Raw genomic sequence first — 15,155 nt, forward strand, 5'->3', positions numbered from 1 at the left:
TAGTAAAAAGGCCAAAAGGAAAAAAATAAATGTAATGAGGGTAAATAATGAGTGAGCGGCCCCAACACTGCGTCCCAAAGTTTTTGTGTTTATGATCTTGATTTAAATACTTGTATTTCTTACAGTCATTCAACTGCTTATGTTATATATATATATATTGTCGCGAAGCCCCGGTTCCGTTTGCTTTTTTCAATTTTTTAGCATCCCTCTTCGGCCACCGAGGCCCCGCTTTTCTAAGAAACGCATGCCGAGTGTGTGTCGGCCCGTCGGCCGACCCGGGAGACGCGGCTCTCGAGAGGGACCATCCACGCATCTTGTGTTACCGCACGCACTGGCGTCTCCGACCCCCTTTGCGCGCCTACGCGGGCCGCTATGTTCTCCGACCCCCGGTCTCGTCCAAACGGCCGCCTCTTTTCTCCTTTTCGAGTTTGTATACCTTTACTTTATTCTCACCAGTAATTCTTTTGCCAGGAACGGGCGCCTTCGAGTTAGAACTTTGTGTCTTCTGTGTGTGATTTTTTCCTTTTCACTTTGGCGGGGACATGTCTGATTGGAGCTAAGAAGCGTCTTCCTGATTGGCTGCGGGTGTGCCTTAGCCTTTTTCCACGCAGTCCGCACACGCTGGGATGCGCTTTTTCCCCCAATACGTCCCCCACCGGACCACTCCACCGGACCACCGGACCACTCCTCTGGCTATTGAGGGCGAGAGGGCGACCTGCACCAAGACGTCGTCGTGCCCTCCCGCCGGGAGCCCTTCGCCCGCCAGCTATGTCCCGCTAAGTACCCTTAATCTTTTGACTGTCTTTCTCATCTATGTAATAAGTGTAATTGTCTCAAGTTTGTATGTGCTAAATGTCACCAATGTCATCACTAAATTAAACAAGTTAACCTTTAAAACCTCTTCAACGTTTCGACTTCTTCACTGCAATCTTCATTCTACAGTAGCGGCAGTATGTAACAAAAATACTACATTACAATATATATATATATATATATATATATATATATATATATATATATATATATATATATATATATATATATATATATATATATATATATATATATATATATATATATATATATATATATATATATATATATATTCTTTTGCATTTTTCGTTGCCCTCTCCCCTCCTGCTATATACAGACATGAGGTATGTTTTTGGTCATTTTCGATTTCCTTCCCACTTCAGGCGCAGGTGCTGTGTACACAGGGATGAACTGACGCGACCCCCAGAAGGAAGCCCTAATGATGTTCAGGGGCATTGCTCTAGAGCTCGAAACGGGCTACGCGCTGCAGCCCCACGCTGTTCGTGCAACGATTTACTACCGCGTCGAGGGGAGGAGTCGCCTAATCCACTCTTACCCGCAGTTGACACTCCGCGGAAAGGTGGGTCATTAATAAAGGCTACGAGGGTCTGCGTGCCGGCACCTCTGCCAGGATCGTCGGAGGCGGCTTTTCGTTTTCGCAGCACGCCTCGTCGACAGGTCGCAGTAGAGCTTCCATTAGGGTGACACGAAAGCCCCAGACGTCGCATGCTCTATGCAATAGCGTATCTCCGGCGCTGCTTGTACTGCGCTATGCTCATCTTTTATGAGCAGGCCAAACTACTCACAGCTCATATTTTTTGGGATGACGCGCGCCTTCTTGGAACCACCTCCTCGTAGAAGTGGTACATGAGCCATAGTTTCTTGTTTGCAAGATGTTGGGTGATGGTTCGAATGAAGAGAAAGAGCGAGTGGAGCGCGCGAAGATTAGGCAGAAAGGTGAGCTGCACCTTGCGCCATTCGTACGCTTTAATGCGTTCGCATTGTTTGTCGAGTACTCTGGCCATGAAAAATCGAATGCCTTGTAGCCGTACGAAAATGCGCGACTGGCAACGTAAGAGATTTAATCATTGTAACAGTGTAAATGTAGTGCATTTATCGAATAAAATTAAAAAGAAGTAACAATGTAAGAATTAAACATAAACTAACGAAATGTCAAAGGTCGATCTAATCAACCTCCTCAAGCCATTATAAAAACCAAAAAAATTGCGGATCCCCTCCCCCCCCCCCCCTTTACGTATATACGGGGCGATCGACGTAAAACAATTTTTCATTCTTGTGATTGTACACTGACATCACTTGCATATTTCTACGGTGGACGTAGACGTAGATTTTCTTCGTCATAGGAAACATCGCGCCGAAGGGCCGTAACCATGGGGTTCACCTCCACCGTCACGCTTACATTCGTGCTTAGCGTAGCGAGGAAGCTTCTGTTGCCTAACACGCTGTTTAGACGCCACCTGCTACACGCGCACTGTACATGATACGCCCAATTGCAGGGGCTTCCCCGCTGCCGGTAGCCGCCTAGCTCCGCGGTGCGATAGTCGGGAGTCCAGCGTTACCTGGTGTAGCTACCCTGGGCACCCCCGGTTGCTTTTCCAGTGCGGAAGCCGGTAAGCGGAGGCCAGCGCTATCTGGTGAAAGGTGAAACCCAGCGGCGCTCCCTTCCACAAAGCAGCAGCAGCAGGCCCCGGAAGCGTATATGCATTTCCTAGTCAGTACAGGTTATATCACAGCATGAACGTACTTAAAGCATACAAAACCACCCGAACTCAGATAAATAACAGCCCAAACGGACCTGTAATGGTTGAAAATCACGGTGTAGAAAAATATTCAACAGAAATAGCGGAACTCAAAGCAAAAGAGGCAAACCCGCAAAAACGTACAAGAAGCAGTAGCTGAAACTGACGGAAAGGCAACGGAAATACCCGAAATCCCATTTATAATGCATAAAGATGTCATAAATACATTATATGCGTGATAACAAATGTTAATATTCAAATATAACAAACCCTTGAAAAGGAAAAGCGGTAACGGCCTTTGAACCCGGGTTAGGATGTTTGTTTCGCAGGAGCGGAAGTACTACACTACGAGACCGAGCGGTTCTGAGCGATTAAATTGAGGGCCACAAGCACGTGGACATAGCTTCAAACATGCCCCTAGATGGCGCCATGCGTCGCTTGGGTGTGCTGACTAGGAAACGCCTATACGCACTCCCGGAAGACCGGGAGGAAAGACAGAGAAAGCTGCACTTAAAAAAAAAAAGGAATACAGAAGAAAAATGGAGGATTCCAGAATTATGTCAACCACCCGCGGATAAAATCTCGAGACACGGTGTTTTATAGCGAAGCTTGCTGATGGCTTTCGACGCTGCGCCTGTACGCACTGCAGGAAAGCCTACTTTACACAATGTGTTTCACAAAGCGATGATGATGTTAAGCAAAGGCACGCAAGCGCCTCAAGAAAAAAAAAAAAAAAAAAAAAAACCCTTCCCGTGGTCGGGATCAAGACTGGCACCCTTGCGTTATGAAGCCGGCGTCTATCCGATTGAGCCATTCCGACCGTAGAGTTTCATACTAATATATACTAGAGGGAAATCTGTCGCTGCCATCGCGGGCCGCCGAGGGCGGCGCCATTGCAGCTAGCGACGTTCCTCGCCTACTTGGCTTAGCTTGCGATATGGCTTCTTTTTTGTCTCGAAGCCAAAATGAACAAAAAAGGGCAACATTTTTTCTTGTTCATCGTACATGAAGCTTCTAAATAATCACTAACAAAAAATAAGCTTTTTGGAGGTTCAGTTTTATAATTAAAAAAAGCAAATTTCATGAACCTTCTACAGTAACATTGTTGCTTTTTTGCAGCCAGAGTCAACTTTTGACCCTGTTCATGAGCCAAGCCAAGGACAAGTAGAACGTGCCTGCCCGGTACATGACGGAACGCTCGCTGAAGGGCGGATCTCCTAGACAGTGGTGCCATATTTCCCTCTAATATATATTACTACGAAACTCTATGATTCCGACATGGTCAAAGCAGTTCGGATTTTGGACTTTTACTCAAATTGCATGGGAGAAAGCTACGCGTTTTAACGATCTTTCCCTTAAAAAAGGGGCTTGGATTTTTGTTTTTCGCTTCGATCAGAAAAATTGCTTCCGTGGCAGGAGTCAAAACGGCGTCCTAGGGCGTTGTAGTCCTACGATATGGTCTGGATGGAAGCGGGCTCTGAGTCCTTGCTCAGAAAACGTCTGGAGGTTTAGCAAGTGCTGATAACAAACTTGCCCGTTTACAACATGTTGTTTCGTGTGCTTTTTAAAGAAACACGTCGCTTTTGCGGTGTCATTCTAGTCAAAGAGTAGTGTAAAAAAATAAAAGGCTACACAGACATGTTACCTCAATGACTGAAGACAAAAGCCAGCAATTAGCTAAAAAACAAACAAATTTGTAGTCGCATGTGCGTCTTTAAGGTGCATGGGCAGGAGAGGAAGTGCAATCTTATTCAGGCGTCCTTTCTTCCTGCGTAATTCGATCTCTTTCGCACCACAAAGGCGATGATCGCGTCATTGAGCCTGGTTTTGCAAACATTAAGTGGTGCCTGAGTTGCTTCTTATGCGGAGAAAAAAAATTGACCGTATTAAAACCGAGCCCACAACCGTGTTCCTTTTTCTATTTTAACTGATTTACCGCAAAGACTTTCAGTGCTACGAAACGAAGGCGAAGGGGCACGAAAGAGAGCCCTGACGCGCCATTTCAATCCCTTCTCTCGCTCGTTTACATCCTCTTCAGAGCTCTGCTCTGAAAACTCGCGTCCGCACTCAGCAAACAATGCGAAGACTCCGTAAAAAGGCTCGCGCGCTCTCATTTTGTGGGCGTGAGCGGGCACCTTCATTTTCCCGCCTGATGCCGTTCAAAGAGGCGGGCCCACTACGCCCCGCATCGCATAATAACGCTTGGGCGATAACGCTCTCTTAATGCTCGCCTGGATAACTGAAAGCATGTGCCGATCCATACGCCGCACCTGGCCCACCCTTTGACGACGTTATCTCATTTCCCGGCGCCCCCCACAACCTTCCCAGGCCGGGCTCGAAACCCATTCTCGGGCTCTACTTATCTTGATCGTATTCTTCACCGTGCATTTACACGCAAGGCTTGATCTGAGGTTTTCCTTTGATTCTCAACAGGCAGCCACGTCCTTCTTCCTCGTGCAAGATGCCGGTGGTTTGAACTAGAGCCACTAAATAAGAAAGTGTTTATTTAGTGACACTTGTTTGGACTGGAGTGCCGGATTGCGTTGCGCCTGGCCCCGACTTACTTGCCACTGATGAGGCTTATTTGCCAAATATTTGTTCTCTTGAACTGAGGCAATCACCCATAAGAAAGACACATGCACGTACACACGTCTAGTTTGACTCTACAGATCTCGAAAATTGCGGATATTTATAACTAACGGAGAAACAACCAGCGCAAGAAAGATGAGGACGAGGAAGGCTACAAACACAGCGCTGAGCTGTCTGTTTCTTCATCATGAACCCGTACCAACTCGCCCAACTTGTCATCTTGGTTAGAACTAATCTACTCAAAATGTATATCCAAGTGATGCGACGTATTAGCCTGAGGTGTATGTCATGCCTTGATTTTGCAAAGGATGCCGATTGCTCATTCAAGAGGTGAGACGTATAAGCCATCACGTTTTGAACAGCGTGCGACTTCGGAGGTGACCGACGCGTGCTAATAGCACACACACCGGGACATTTTTTTTTTTTTTTTACACATGACGTTTTGTTTGCTCGGACATACGAAAAGTTCGTGGAACCCTAGCCATATAAGCTTCACTTAAAAACCTGAGCGTAGTTGAGGCAGGTTTACGGCGAAATAACAGCCAACCGTGAAGTACTTAATTAATGTAAAGAAGATCAGACGCCCTCAAAAGCCGAATAACTGCCATCACTCCCGGGCTCCGTTTTCAAGGCGCTGCGTTCCACGGAATGGGTGAAGTATGCATCCCTTAGGACTCGAGGCCGTACAAAAGAAACTGCAAACTTGTGACTAGTTTATTCAGGCTACGACTCATGACGTAAAAGAAAAGCGTATTTTTAGAGTCCCATCAAAGAGAAGGGTGATGATTAAGTTTTGCATGTTCGTCTAAAATTGTGGAGAAAGAATAATGATTGAGAACAAAAGGGGCTGTTGTTCGGGCACCCGCCCGGTGAAGGCAATCCCTAGTCCGGGATCCAGCACCAGCACACAAGTGATGAAGCAACAACGTTCAGACGACTACAAACTAACTCATATCCGCACCGCACCCTTCATGTCATTTATCCAACAGATAGCCGAGCCACCTGCAACTACTGCCCAGCACCCCGTACCCTATACCATTAGGTGTGGGACTGCCAGAGAACACCGGACCTGCAAGCAATTCCAAATCCATCCATAAAACAGGGTACGGCGTGGATGACCAGCAAGGACTCTGCGTTCAAGCTTCCCATGATTGTGAATCGACTTAATAACAGGTTAATTTTGATTAAATCCAGGGGCGTAGCCATAAATTTTGCCAAGGGAGGGTGACTGATATTGCACCTCGACCACGTGCACGGGATTCCTCAACGGATTAAAATATGTATAATGAATACATATCAACTGATTGATGATATATGTAACCTAACTATTAAATGAAATTTACAACTATAACTGGAAATACATAACTATCAGTTGTCAAGAACAAAGAAAAAAGAATATTTCATAAAAAATATTTCATAAATGTTCCGAGAATTCTGGTTGAATTGCTATCACTGCTTCTGCTTGGAATTTTCTGCTGTGCCTACACAAGAAGAAATAGCACCTAAAAATATGGAAATATAGAACAATTTTAAACATACATGCTTAACTAACATGGAAGCAAAACCACGGAAGTCCAGAAGTAATTTATCAAAAACTAACAAAGAACGGAGGGGACATTATATTTGTGAAAAGCACGAAACAATTCCTGTGTGGACATCTTATTTTGTTCTCGCTTTCTCATCCAAGAATTTTTTTTTTCATTTTTGCACATATACCATGGTTCGGGACAAATAATAACACCTCCATATCTTATGCCAGTACATTAGGCAGGAGCAGCTTGTCACCCGTCGCGCACTGGGGATAATTGCGCCACAATTATTGACACAAACATTACGTCAAAATGTACAGTTCTGGGGAAAAAAAGGGAGAAGATTATGCTCCGATCACAGAAGTGTCACTGGCAACAAAGTGTACATTTATACAGAAAGCCCGTTCTACATGCTGCGAATTTGCCTGCGAAGTCGCTGCTGCGAGCGACGTATTTTCGACCTATTTTCGTCGCTGCGGCGATAGACCATTTTGCCGCACGTAAGGTGCCGCAGCAGCGAATTCTCAAGTAAATTCGCACCGTGTAGGGGGGGGGGGGGCAGAAGGGGGGCAACAGAGTTCAAAGTCGTTAGGGCACTGGTTTCCGGCGGCGGCCCTAGTTGCATGGAGGTACTGAAGCAGCCAGGTCTGCGGTCTCGCCCGCGGATTTCCCCCAGCTTGTTTTAAGACGTGAGTTCCCGTCACGTCACGTCACGGAGCGCGAGCTCGCAGAACACTCCCGGGGATGAAGGCCTTGCGTAGGACTTAGGCCTGCCACGAGGCAACCGGGACAACAGAGCACAGTAGCATTGTAGGTGCGCTTTCCGGACAGGATTGCTGGGGTTCTTAACAAAATCCTAGAATGATCTCTGGCGCAGGTGGTTGCCTTGGTTACCGTGCATGACAGCGTGACAAAATTGGGGGGGAGAAAGGGGGGGGGGGGCTAGAGCCCAATTGCCCCCCCCCCTTCCCTAAGCCCCTGGTTAAAGCTAGTAGATATACGACGGATTTCGGGAGCACCTATCGTGACTATAGCTCGCCGACTGGCGTGAAGGCGAGGAAAAGGTTCGGGACAGAACGAGGGTTACCACTATACTCGTTGCTAATTAATCCTTCTCGTCGCGTGTTGGGCAGCGTGGCCTCCGCAGCCGTAGTGCGCGTTCTAATTAGAAACGCCCACGCCTGCCTGCGAAGAACCAGTCCGATATGTTCTCCGAGCAGGCCCAGCGCCACCATGGAACGGAGTCACGCCATCGTGCGAGTTCCTTCGGGGCTCAGCGCACGTTCCGGAGAAAGACCGCGCGGGAACCTGCTGGAAAAACAAAGATCGCATAAGCTGACGCTGCTAATTCTTGAGCTACACTGCCCGAGGTTGAGCAGTTTCGCGTGGCTCCTGGAGAGCCGTGCTGCGCATGGGCGAGGCGCAGTGACGTCACACGACGCACCGAACGTTGCTCGCTGCCCGGCGTCTCTCTCACACACCCCACGCGCCCAGCGTATTCGCCGAGCTCCGTTCCGCCCGTAACGGCCCGGTCCACTTGATGATCATGCGAGGGGTGGCCGGGTGTGCAACCGATGGCTCGTGCGTCGCAGCAACACCGGCGTGCGCCTGTGGAACCAGCTTATCTCTGGGGCGATTGGTGACGCTGCGCCGGAGCCGCTTGATAAATATACAAGTGTCACATAGTGTGTATACCGTGTGTGTCATTAAAGCAGCAGTAAGCATGATAATCAGGCTAATCCTAGGCAACCAGGGAAGCTAAGAATAACCAGCTGAACCTTAGCTCACGCTACATATATCCTGGCATAGCCGAGCTAAGACACTGCTAATTTTTTTCGGTACTTGATGGAGATACAAAACGTCGCTCCAGATGATGACTGCAGAAGTTTGTATTCTGCGCAAAGAAATATAATGACTATCTTAAGTGGTGGCCCGTGCCTGCTTTTAACTTTGCATCAATCCTCTTATTATATCGAACGTTCTGGTAACCAAGGGATACGGGAATGGTCCTGGACACCTCGAAAACATATCTGCCACGCACTGAGCCCGAAACTCATTCAAGATGACATCGATATTTAGTAGTTTGTTGCAAGCACTTCAAGCCAACATGTCAGAATTCCAACATGCCGAAACATCTCAAGCCAAAATGCAAACATCTTGCATCTTGAGCCGTGTGCGATGCGGTTATGAGGTAGGAGCTTTATCTTTGCTAACACCAAGGCCAGATTTACAGGTTCGGACATTAACTGATGTTTTAATTGGCTTCTGTCATGCAAGGAAGACGTATGCGGTTGTCTGTCCTATTCATAACCGACCCAATATGCTGAACCAGCTGTAGGCGACCTTAAAGGAACGTGCGGATGGTCCAGACGCACCTATATAGTCATATATTCTCTTTTAGCTAAAAGATAGAAACAACATCGCCGTTAACCTATTACAGACTAGTCTAACAGTTTTGAAAGTGGAACTTCGTTCGTAAGGTACAATCTTACAATACTCATCTATGTGCCCCAATACTGGAGCAACACGGGACCTTGTCCACCAACTTCTGCGCTTGAAAAGTCTCTTCTTCATGCCGAGACTACCTGTTAGACATCCAACCTAGAGGTTAGGTATTGAGCACTGAGGGAGCAGTATTTTGAACCCTTGACACATAAGATTATATAAAAAATATGGTTGATTCCTATGTCAAAGGAATCGGTAAAACACGAAAGCGAAACGTGCAGCGAAATAAGCCGAGTATGATTTGCGAGTCGGCGGCTGTCTTGTGGGTGTGCTTGGCGAGCAACGTCCTCCTGGCGGGTCACTTCGCAAAGGTGTACTGGCGTCGTTTCCCTGACGGATATGACGTCAGTGAGATCTTGGTGTATCCCGGCATAACACTTTCGTGTTAAAATATAGAATCCGAGAACGAACAACCCTAAGTACACATAACGTACTCTTTGGTTCTAAAGGTTGCTTCCCCGCAAGAAGACTCTCTGTGCAGGAGTGCATACTTTACAGGCCGCTTGCTTTGTTGCACTGGCGTCACTTCCGTGACAAATATGACGTCACTGAAATATTTGTGTATCTCGGAATAAAACACTTTCGTGTGAAAATTCATGAGACGACAAACTTCATATTACAGCTCGTTCAAGCTCAACGTGTAGCATTGCCAGCTGTGCGTGACGCACAGCTGAAGCGAAAATGGTAGCTGGACGCAGCGGCGGTGCGGGCGGCGAAGCGACAACGGGCCCATGGCAAACACCGGCCTCACGTTAATTCAAAACGGGTATGCGAAGCGTCATGCCTAGCACCGAGAAGCAAGCAGCTTGCGATCAGTGACTTCAGAGATAAAACAGGAACCAGCTCGCTCTGCCGTGCCGATGCTGCAGCCCGGGCAAAAGTACAGGCTTTAGTGAACCATAGGGACTAACACATGGGAAAACACCGGCCGCACGTTAGAAACCCGCTGGTTAACTATCTGAACGGAGTGCGTGCACACATTTTTTCCCCACAGATCGTGTAGTATAAAAGACGTGTTGTGCAAAGCCTATACCTGGCCAATGTCTACCCCCTCAAGATCAACCCCACCCACTGAGCGGCCACACAGAAATTCTCTCCCATTACAAGCAAACTCGCCGCAGCCTCCCACCACCGCACTGGCGTCTCTCCAGAGAGGAAGGTGCAACTTGGCGGCGTCTCCAGGCAAATACATGCCCACATCCCACCCGACTCCGCCTCATCTTCCCCACCCAACAACCTTCCCTCTGTGCTTACTGTCCCCAGCTTGGCAACCTCTACCACATCATATTGTCACGAGGTGACGAAGGGCGCAGTAGGGTATGCGCCGCTGTGGGCCCGATGAAGAACGACGAAGAGCTGTGTCTGGGGCGTGCAGCCTGGGCAAACGCTCGGTAACAGCTGCCTTGTAAATAATGTAAATAGGTCATCTCGTACTGTAAATAGATCGTGTCGTCATCCTCCATGGTTGGCCTCATTCCTTCTGCCGCTACGTAACATTTTGGTGAAGGTGCGGGGTACAGTCCCATACCGGCCCCGAGCTTCACCTCGCCTCGACTAATGAAGCAGTCTCATCCTGGCTCTTGGAAAGCGTCGGCCAGCCCCAGCCCTGGTGAGCCATGGACGCGACCATTCCCCAGCCCCGTGTCCCCTGCCCGTGCCCCGCCGAGACCAGACGAACTGACCAGCCCCGACCAGACGTAGAGCCGACGACGTTCCCCCGCCCAGATCTCCGGCGCTTCTCCGAGGGCTTTGGACGCTGCCTCGTGGGGTCTGCGGTGGTCACAGCTGTTCCGGGACCGGTGTTTATCACGGCTATCACAATAATATGCGGCGGCCAGGACTTCAATGTACCTACTCATCCCATCTCGTCCTCACCGCAGTTAGCGACGTCAAAACTTTCCGACTGCGCGTCGACATCATCGAGGAGGAGGAGGAAACAACTTTATTGGGAAAACACCTGCTGCGGGGACGCGGCCTAGGACGTCGTGATAGCTGGGCCCCTGTCAAGGCTTACTTGCGCGTCCTCTGTTGGAGGAGCACTTTCAGGCCGTTGACGGTTCAGGGCAGCCACCACCAGCTGGACGGCCTGGAGTTGTTAGTTGTAATTGACATCTCTCGCTGCTGCTGTAAGCTGCGGCGGGAGCGTGGTGCCTTTCGCTTGTTCTGGATGAGTTCGGCAGTCCCATAAGACATGGGCCTCCGTGGCTCTGTCTCTATTACACAGTTTGCACAGATCACTGGTATACACTTCTGGACATATATGCTTAGCTATCACTGGGGTCAGTAGAGAGTTCGTCTGCAATTGTCTATATACCACTGACTCTTTCCTTGTTAATTTGGGATGGGGTGGGGGAAAGGTCCTGCGGCTATGTCGGTACCACTCCAGGATCTCCCTGTATGTGGTGAGTGGTGTCGTTTCTTCAGGCACCTGCAACCCTGGTGGGAGGCTCGGACTCTCGGACGCTTCGCGGCTGGTAAGCGCGTGTGCAGTCCGGTCCGCCTCCTCGTTGCGGTTGCTGTGCCCTTCTCGTGAGTTCAATGGGCCCACGTGTGCCGGGAACCATCTTATAGTCACTGGTGCCGACCGGGGGGGTAGGGTACCGCACACCCTCACAACACTGGGGGTCACACTGTTTGTAGCATAACTGGTGATCGCTGAGCGAGAGTCACTTAACACCGTGGAGCATTTCGGATTAGTGAACGCCAAGGCGATGGCCATTTCTTCAGCGTTTTTCGTGTCTTTGGCTTTGATGCTGCCCGCCGTAAATAGGTCGCCAGTGGTGGCGGCTATCACCACTGCGGTGTAGGTGTCTGGTCGACCTGGGTGTTGAGCGACGTCGACGTAGAAGGCTCCTGTGTCCGTGGCGTGAGTGGCGGTTAGGGCCTTGGCTCTCGCGAGTCGTCGTTCTCGGTTGTGGTCTGGATGCATATGTCTGGGGATGGGACATATACGTAGGTTGTGTAGGAGAGCTCGCACTGGTTACTGCCGACGGATTCTCCGCGACGGGAAAGCTTTGGCCCGACGAAAAAATTGAGATACTGGTGCAACAGCTTGTGGACCAGGAGCTGCCTGGAGCTACCCGGTTGAGAGGCCCCAGTAACAAAGCTGATTGTCGTACAGGCACATCCAACCACACAGCACCCGTCTTCTGCAATTGCGCTCAACCTATCAGCAACCGCGTGCACTACTGCGGCTGGCGCTCGAGCGCTGCTAAGACAAGGTCGATCTGCCGACTCGGACCCTCGCAGGAGAAAGGAATCAATGGCACCGCCTACGAGTCCTATCCCTATGGCCTCGACCGAGACGGTCGTCTTTGCAGTGGACAATGCCCCATGGGCAAAGACGACCGTCCCGGTCAAGGCCATAGGGATACGACTCATACGACTCGAAGGCGGTGCCGTTGATTCCTTCAAAATGTAACGTGGCGGCAGAAGGAATGAGGCGAACCATGGTGGATGACGACACGATCTATTCACAGTACGCGATGACATATTTACATTATTTACAAGGCAGCTGTTGCCGAGCGTTCGCCCAGGCTGCACGCCCCACACACAGCTCTTCTTCGTCGTTCTTCATCGGGCCCACAGCGGCGCATACCCTACTGCGCCCTTCTTCGACACCTTGTGACATAGCCCCCACGTCGAAGGCGACCGTCCCGGTTGACAAGAAATGTTCTGATGCGGTGAGGATGCGAATGAGAGGAGAAGAGAGGGGAAATGTTCTGACCGCCATGGATTACGATGGTTCGATGAGCTGCGGCCCCTGAACAGCGTTTCCCGCCGATGGAGCGAAGCAGCGGTCAAAGCCCTTGGAGCTCCGCCGGAGAACTGGGCAGGGGATCGGCGTCGTCGTATCGTTGGGTCACGGCTGGTCGCGTCGGAAGGTCACGGCGGGTCACTGGCTGGGGAAACGGGGCTGGGGATGGTCATGTTCATGTCTCACCGGGGCTGGGGCGGGCCGACGGGATCCAAGAGGCTTGTAGCAATGGCTTCGGGAGACGAGACCGGGCGAGGCTGAGACCGCGATGGGAAGAGAGAGAGAGAGAGAAATACTTTATTTATGGCCAGCAGGGAGTGGGAGGTCGGGATGCGCAGACCCTCCACATCCCACCCACGTTCACGACGTCTTCGGGACTAGGCCCCGCCGGCGTGAGCGGTGCGCGAAAGGTACTCGGGAGTTCGTCCCTTTCCCCCCCGTCTGCGACTCGCTCCGCTTCTTCCTGGCGAGAGCAGCCTCGAGCTGCTGGACAGCTAGAGTTTGTGCGGCCAGGTCCGTCGAATATACGGCACTCGTTATGGTGTCCGGCAGCCGGCCGTAGAGGTCGGCAGCTTCCACGGGGTGCACTGCACAGTCCCACAGGATGTGGGCCAGAGTTGCGCGATGTTGCCCGCACACACTACACACGTCACTGGCGTACACGTCCGGGCACACGTGACGCGTGAGACCCAGCAGCTGAACCTGAATGTTACGCGGCGCCAGGACATAAATGAGACGAACGATGGAATGTGGTGGAACGATCTATTTACAGTATCGCAGTGCCTAGAGTGCCGTCCGACGGCACTATAGCTGATCGTTGCAGGCATGGCTAGAGTGCCGTCCGATGACATTCGAATATTTAACACTAGGCTAGGACCGGCCAAAGAGTCTGTCGTTGTAGTGTAGAGCTTAGCTTCTTGATCCTAAAGTCGATGATTCGAGACCGGCTTTTGCCTCGGTTTTTTTTCCTTATTTAATTGAAGGGTAATTTTTATGCCTTAGGTTAGTTTTGGTGTTTTAAATGACTTCTTTGTGCGCGTTAGGTTATCTTATGTTATGTTTAGGTTACGTTGCCTAGCTTTACATTATCTAAAACGATGTACTGCCAGACGCGGCAATTTTACAACAAAACGCCGGTGGACGTCGTTATAGTGGAGTGCTTATAATACCGTCGGACGGCACTATATACACGGCCTTACAGTATTTACAAGCAACCAAGGCCGAATCCGCTGAGTCTGCACACGCCCTCTTCCACGTCGTCTTCGATGCTGAGCTATGCCGCCATGGGGTCCCGTGACAATATGGGAGTGTCAACGAACTCCAGACTTGCCCCAAATCCCAACCCCACCTTCGAGCAGTGGAGGGCTTCCTTGGCCAGCCGGACCCGGATATCCAGCTTAAGCTGAAGACCCGAGCACGGACGGCCAACCGAAGTCAAGGCATGCCGGACTAGGGGCGCCTTCCACGGGGCGAGGCCCACACATCAGCCTCTCAGCCTCTGCTGGATAAATAAAACTATTTTATTCTCTCTCTCTCTCTCTCTCTCTCTCTCTCTCTCTCTCTCTCTCTCGCTCTCTTATGTCCTATTTTAATAGTCCCAGAAGAAATATTACAAAAAATGCTGGTAATAGCTTTCTAGACAATAAACACCCACAGAAAAACTATAGAAATATCCTGTTACGTATGGGCCCACCGACGGGCTTTGTCTGATCACTCCTCGGTTGTGAGGCGAAGCCACTACGTGCGCCTATCGAGCAAGCCCCACCGTGTCGGTGACTCATGTTTTCACGTCTCTACAAGCCTGGGTCAGACGCTTCGCTTTCGGCACGTTTCAAACTTCGGCAGTTGCCGGCGAGGCGCGCCGAGACTTGTTCAAGGACACAGAGGCCCCGCGATCGCAGCGGAGTCCTCCTCTCTCCCCTCTCTCGGACTCAACGTGCGCCGATGCTACCGACTGCTCGCGAACTCTGGAAAGAGCGTTGTGTGTGTCTGTGACGTTCGTAGCGTGTGCACAAATCTAGAGGGAACGCTGTTTTGACCGTTGCGCTTTTGGGTATAAATACGAGCCTCTCAGCGCTATAACCCATTCCTGTTTGAGCAGTGAATCATTGCTGTCACTCTGCTCGAGTCCTGTACTGTAACCTCGCCCGTCAGGGCGTTGTTATTTGGCTTCGGCTCACCTCTCGCTATGAAATAAACAGT

At 50.1% G+C, this 15,155-nt stretch overlaps 1 long non-coding RNA gene across 3 annotated transcripts in view; it reads right to left on the reverse strand.

The window, feature by feature from the left end:
• LOC144147127 (uncharacterized) overlaps window positions 1-15,155 on the reverse strand; it is a 442,884-nt gene that overhangs the window by 262,200 nt on the left and 165,529 nt on the right. The gene's annotated exons all lie outside the window — the stretch shown is intronic.

Source organism: Haemaphysalis longicornis, unplaced genomic scaffold, assembly GCF_048455015.1.
Source record: "Haemaphysalis longicornis isolate Haplotype H1 unplaced genomic scaffold, Haemaphysalis longicornis Haplotype H1 scaffold_7, whole genome shotgun sequence".
Classification (NCBI taxonomy): domain Eukaryota; kingdom Metazoa; phylum Arthropoda; class Arachnida; order Ixodida; family Ixodidae; genus Haemaphysalis; species Haemaphysalis longicornis.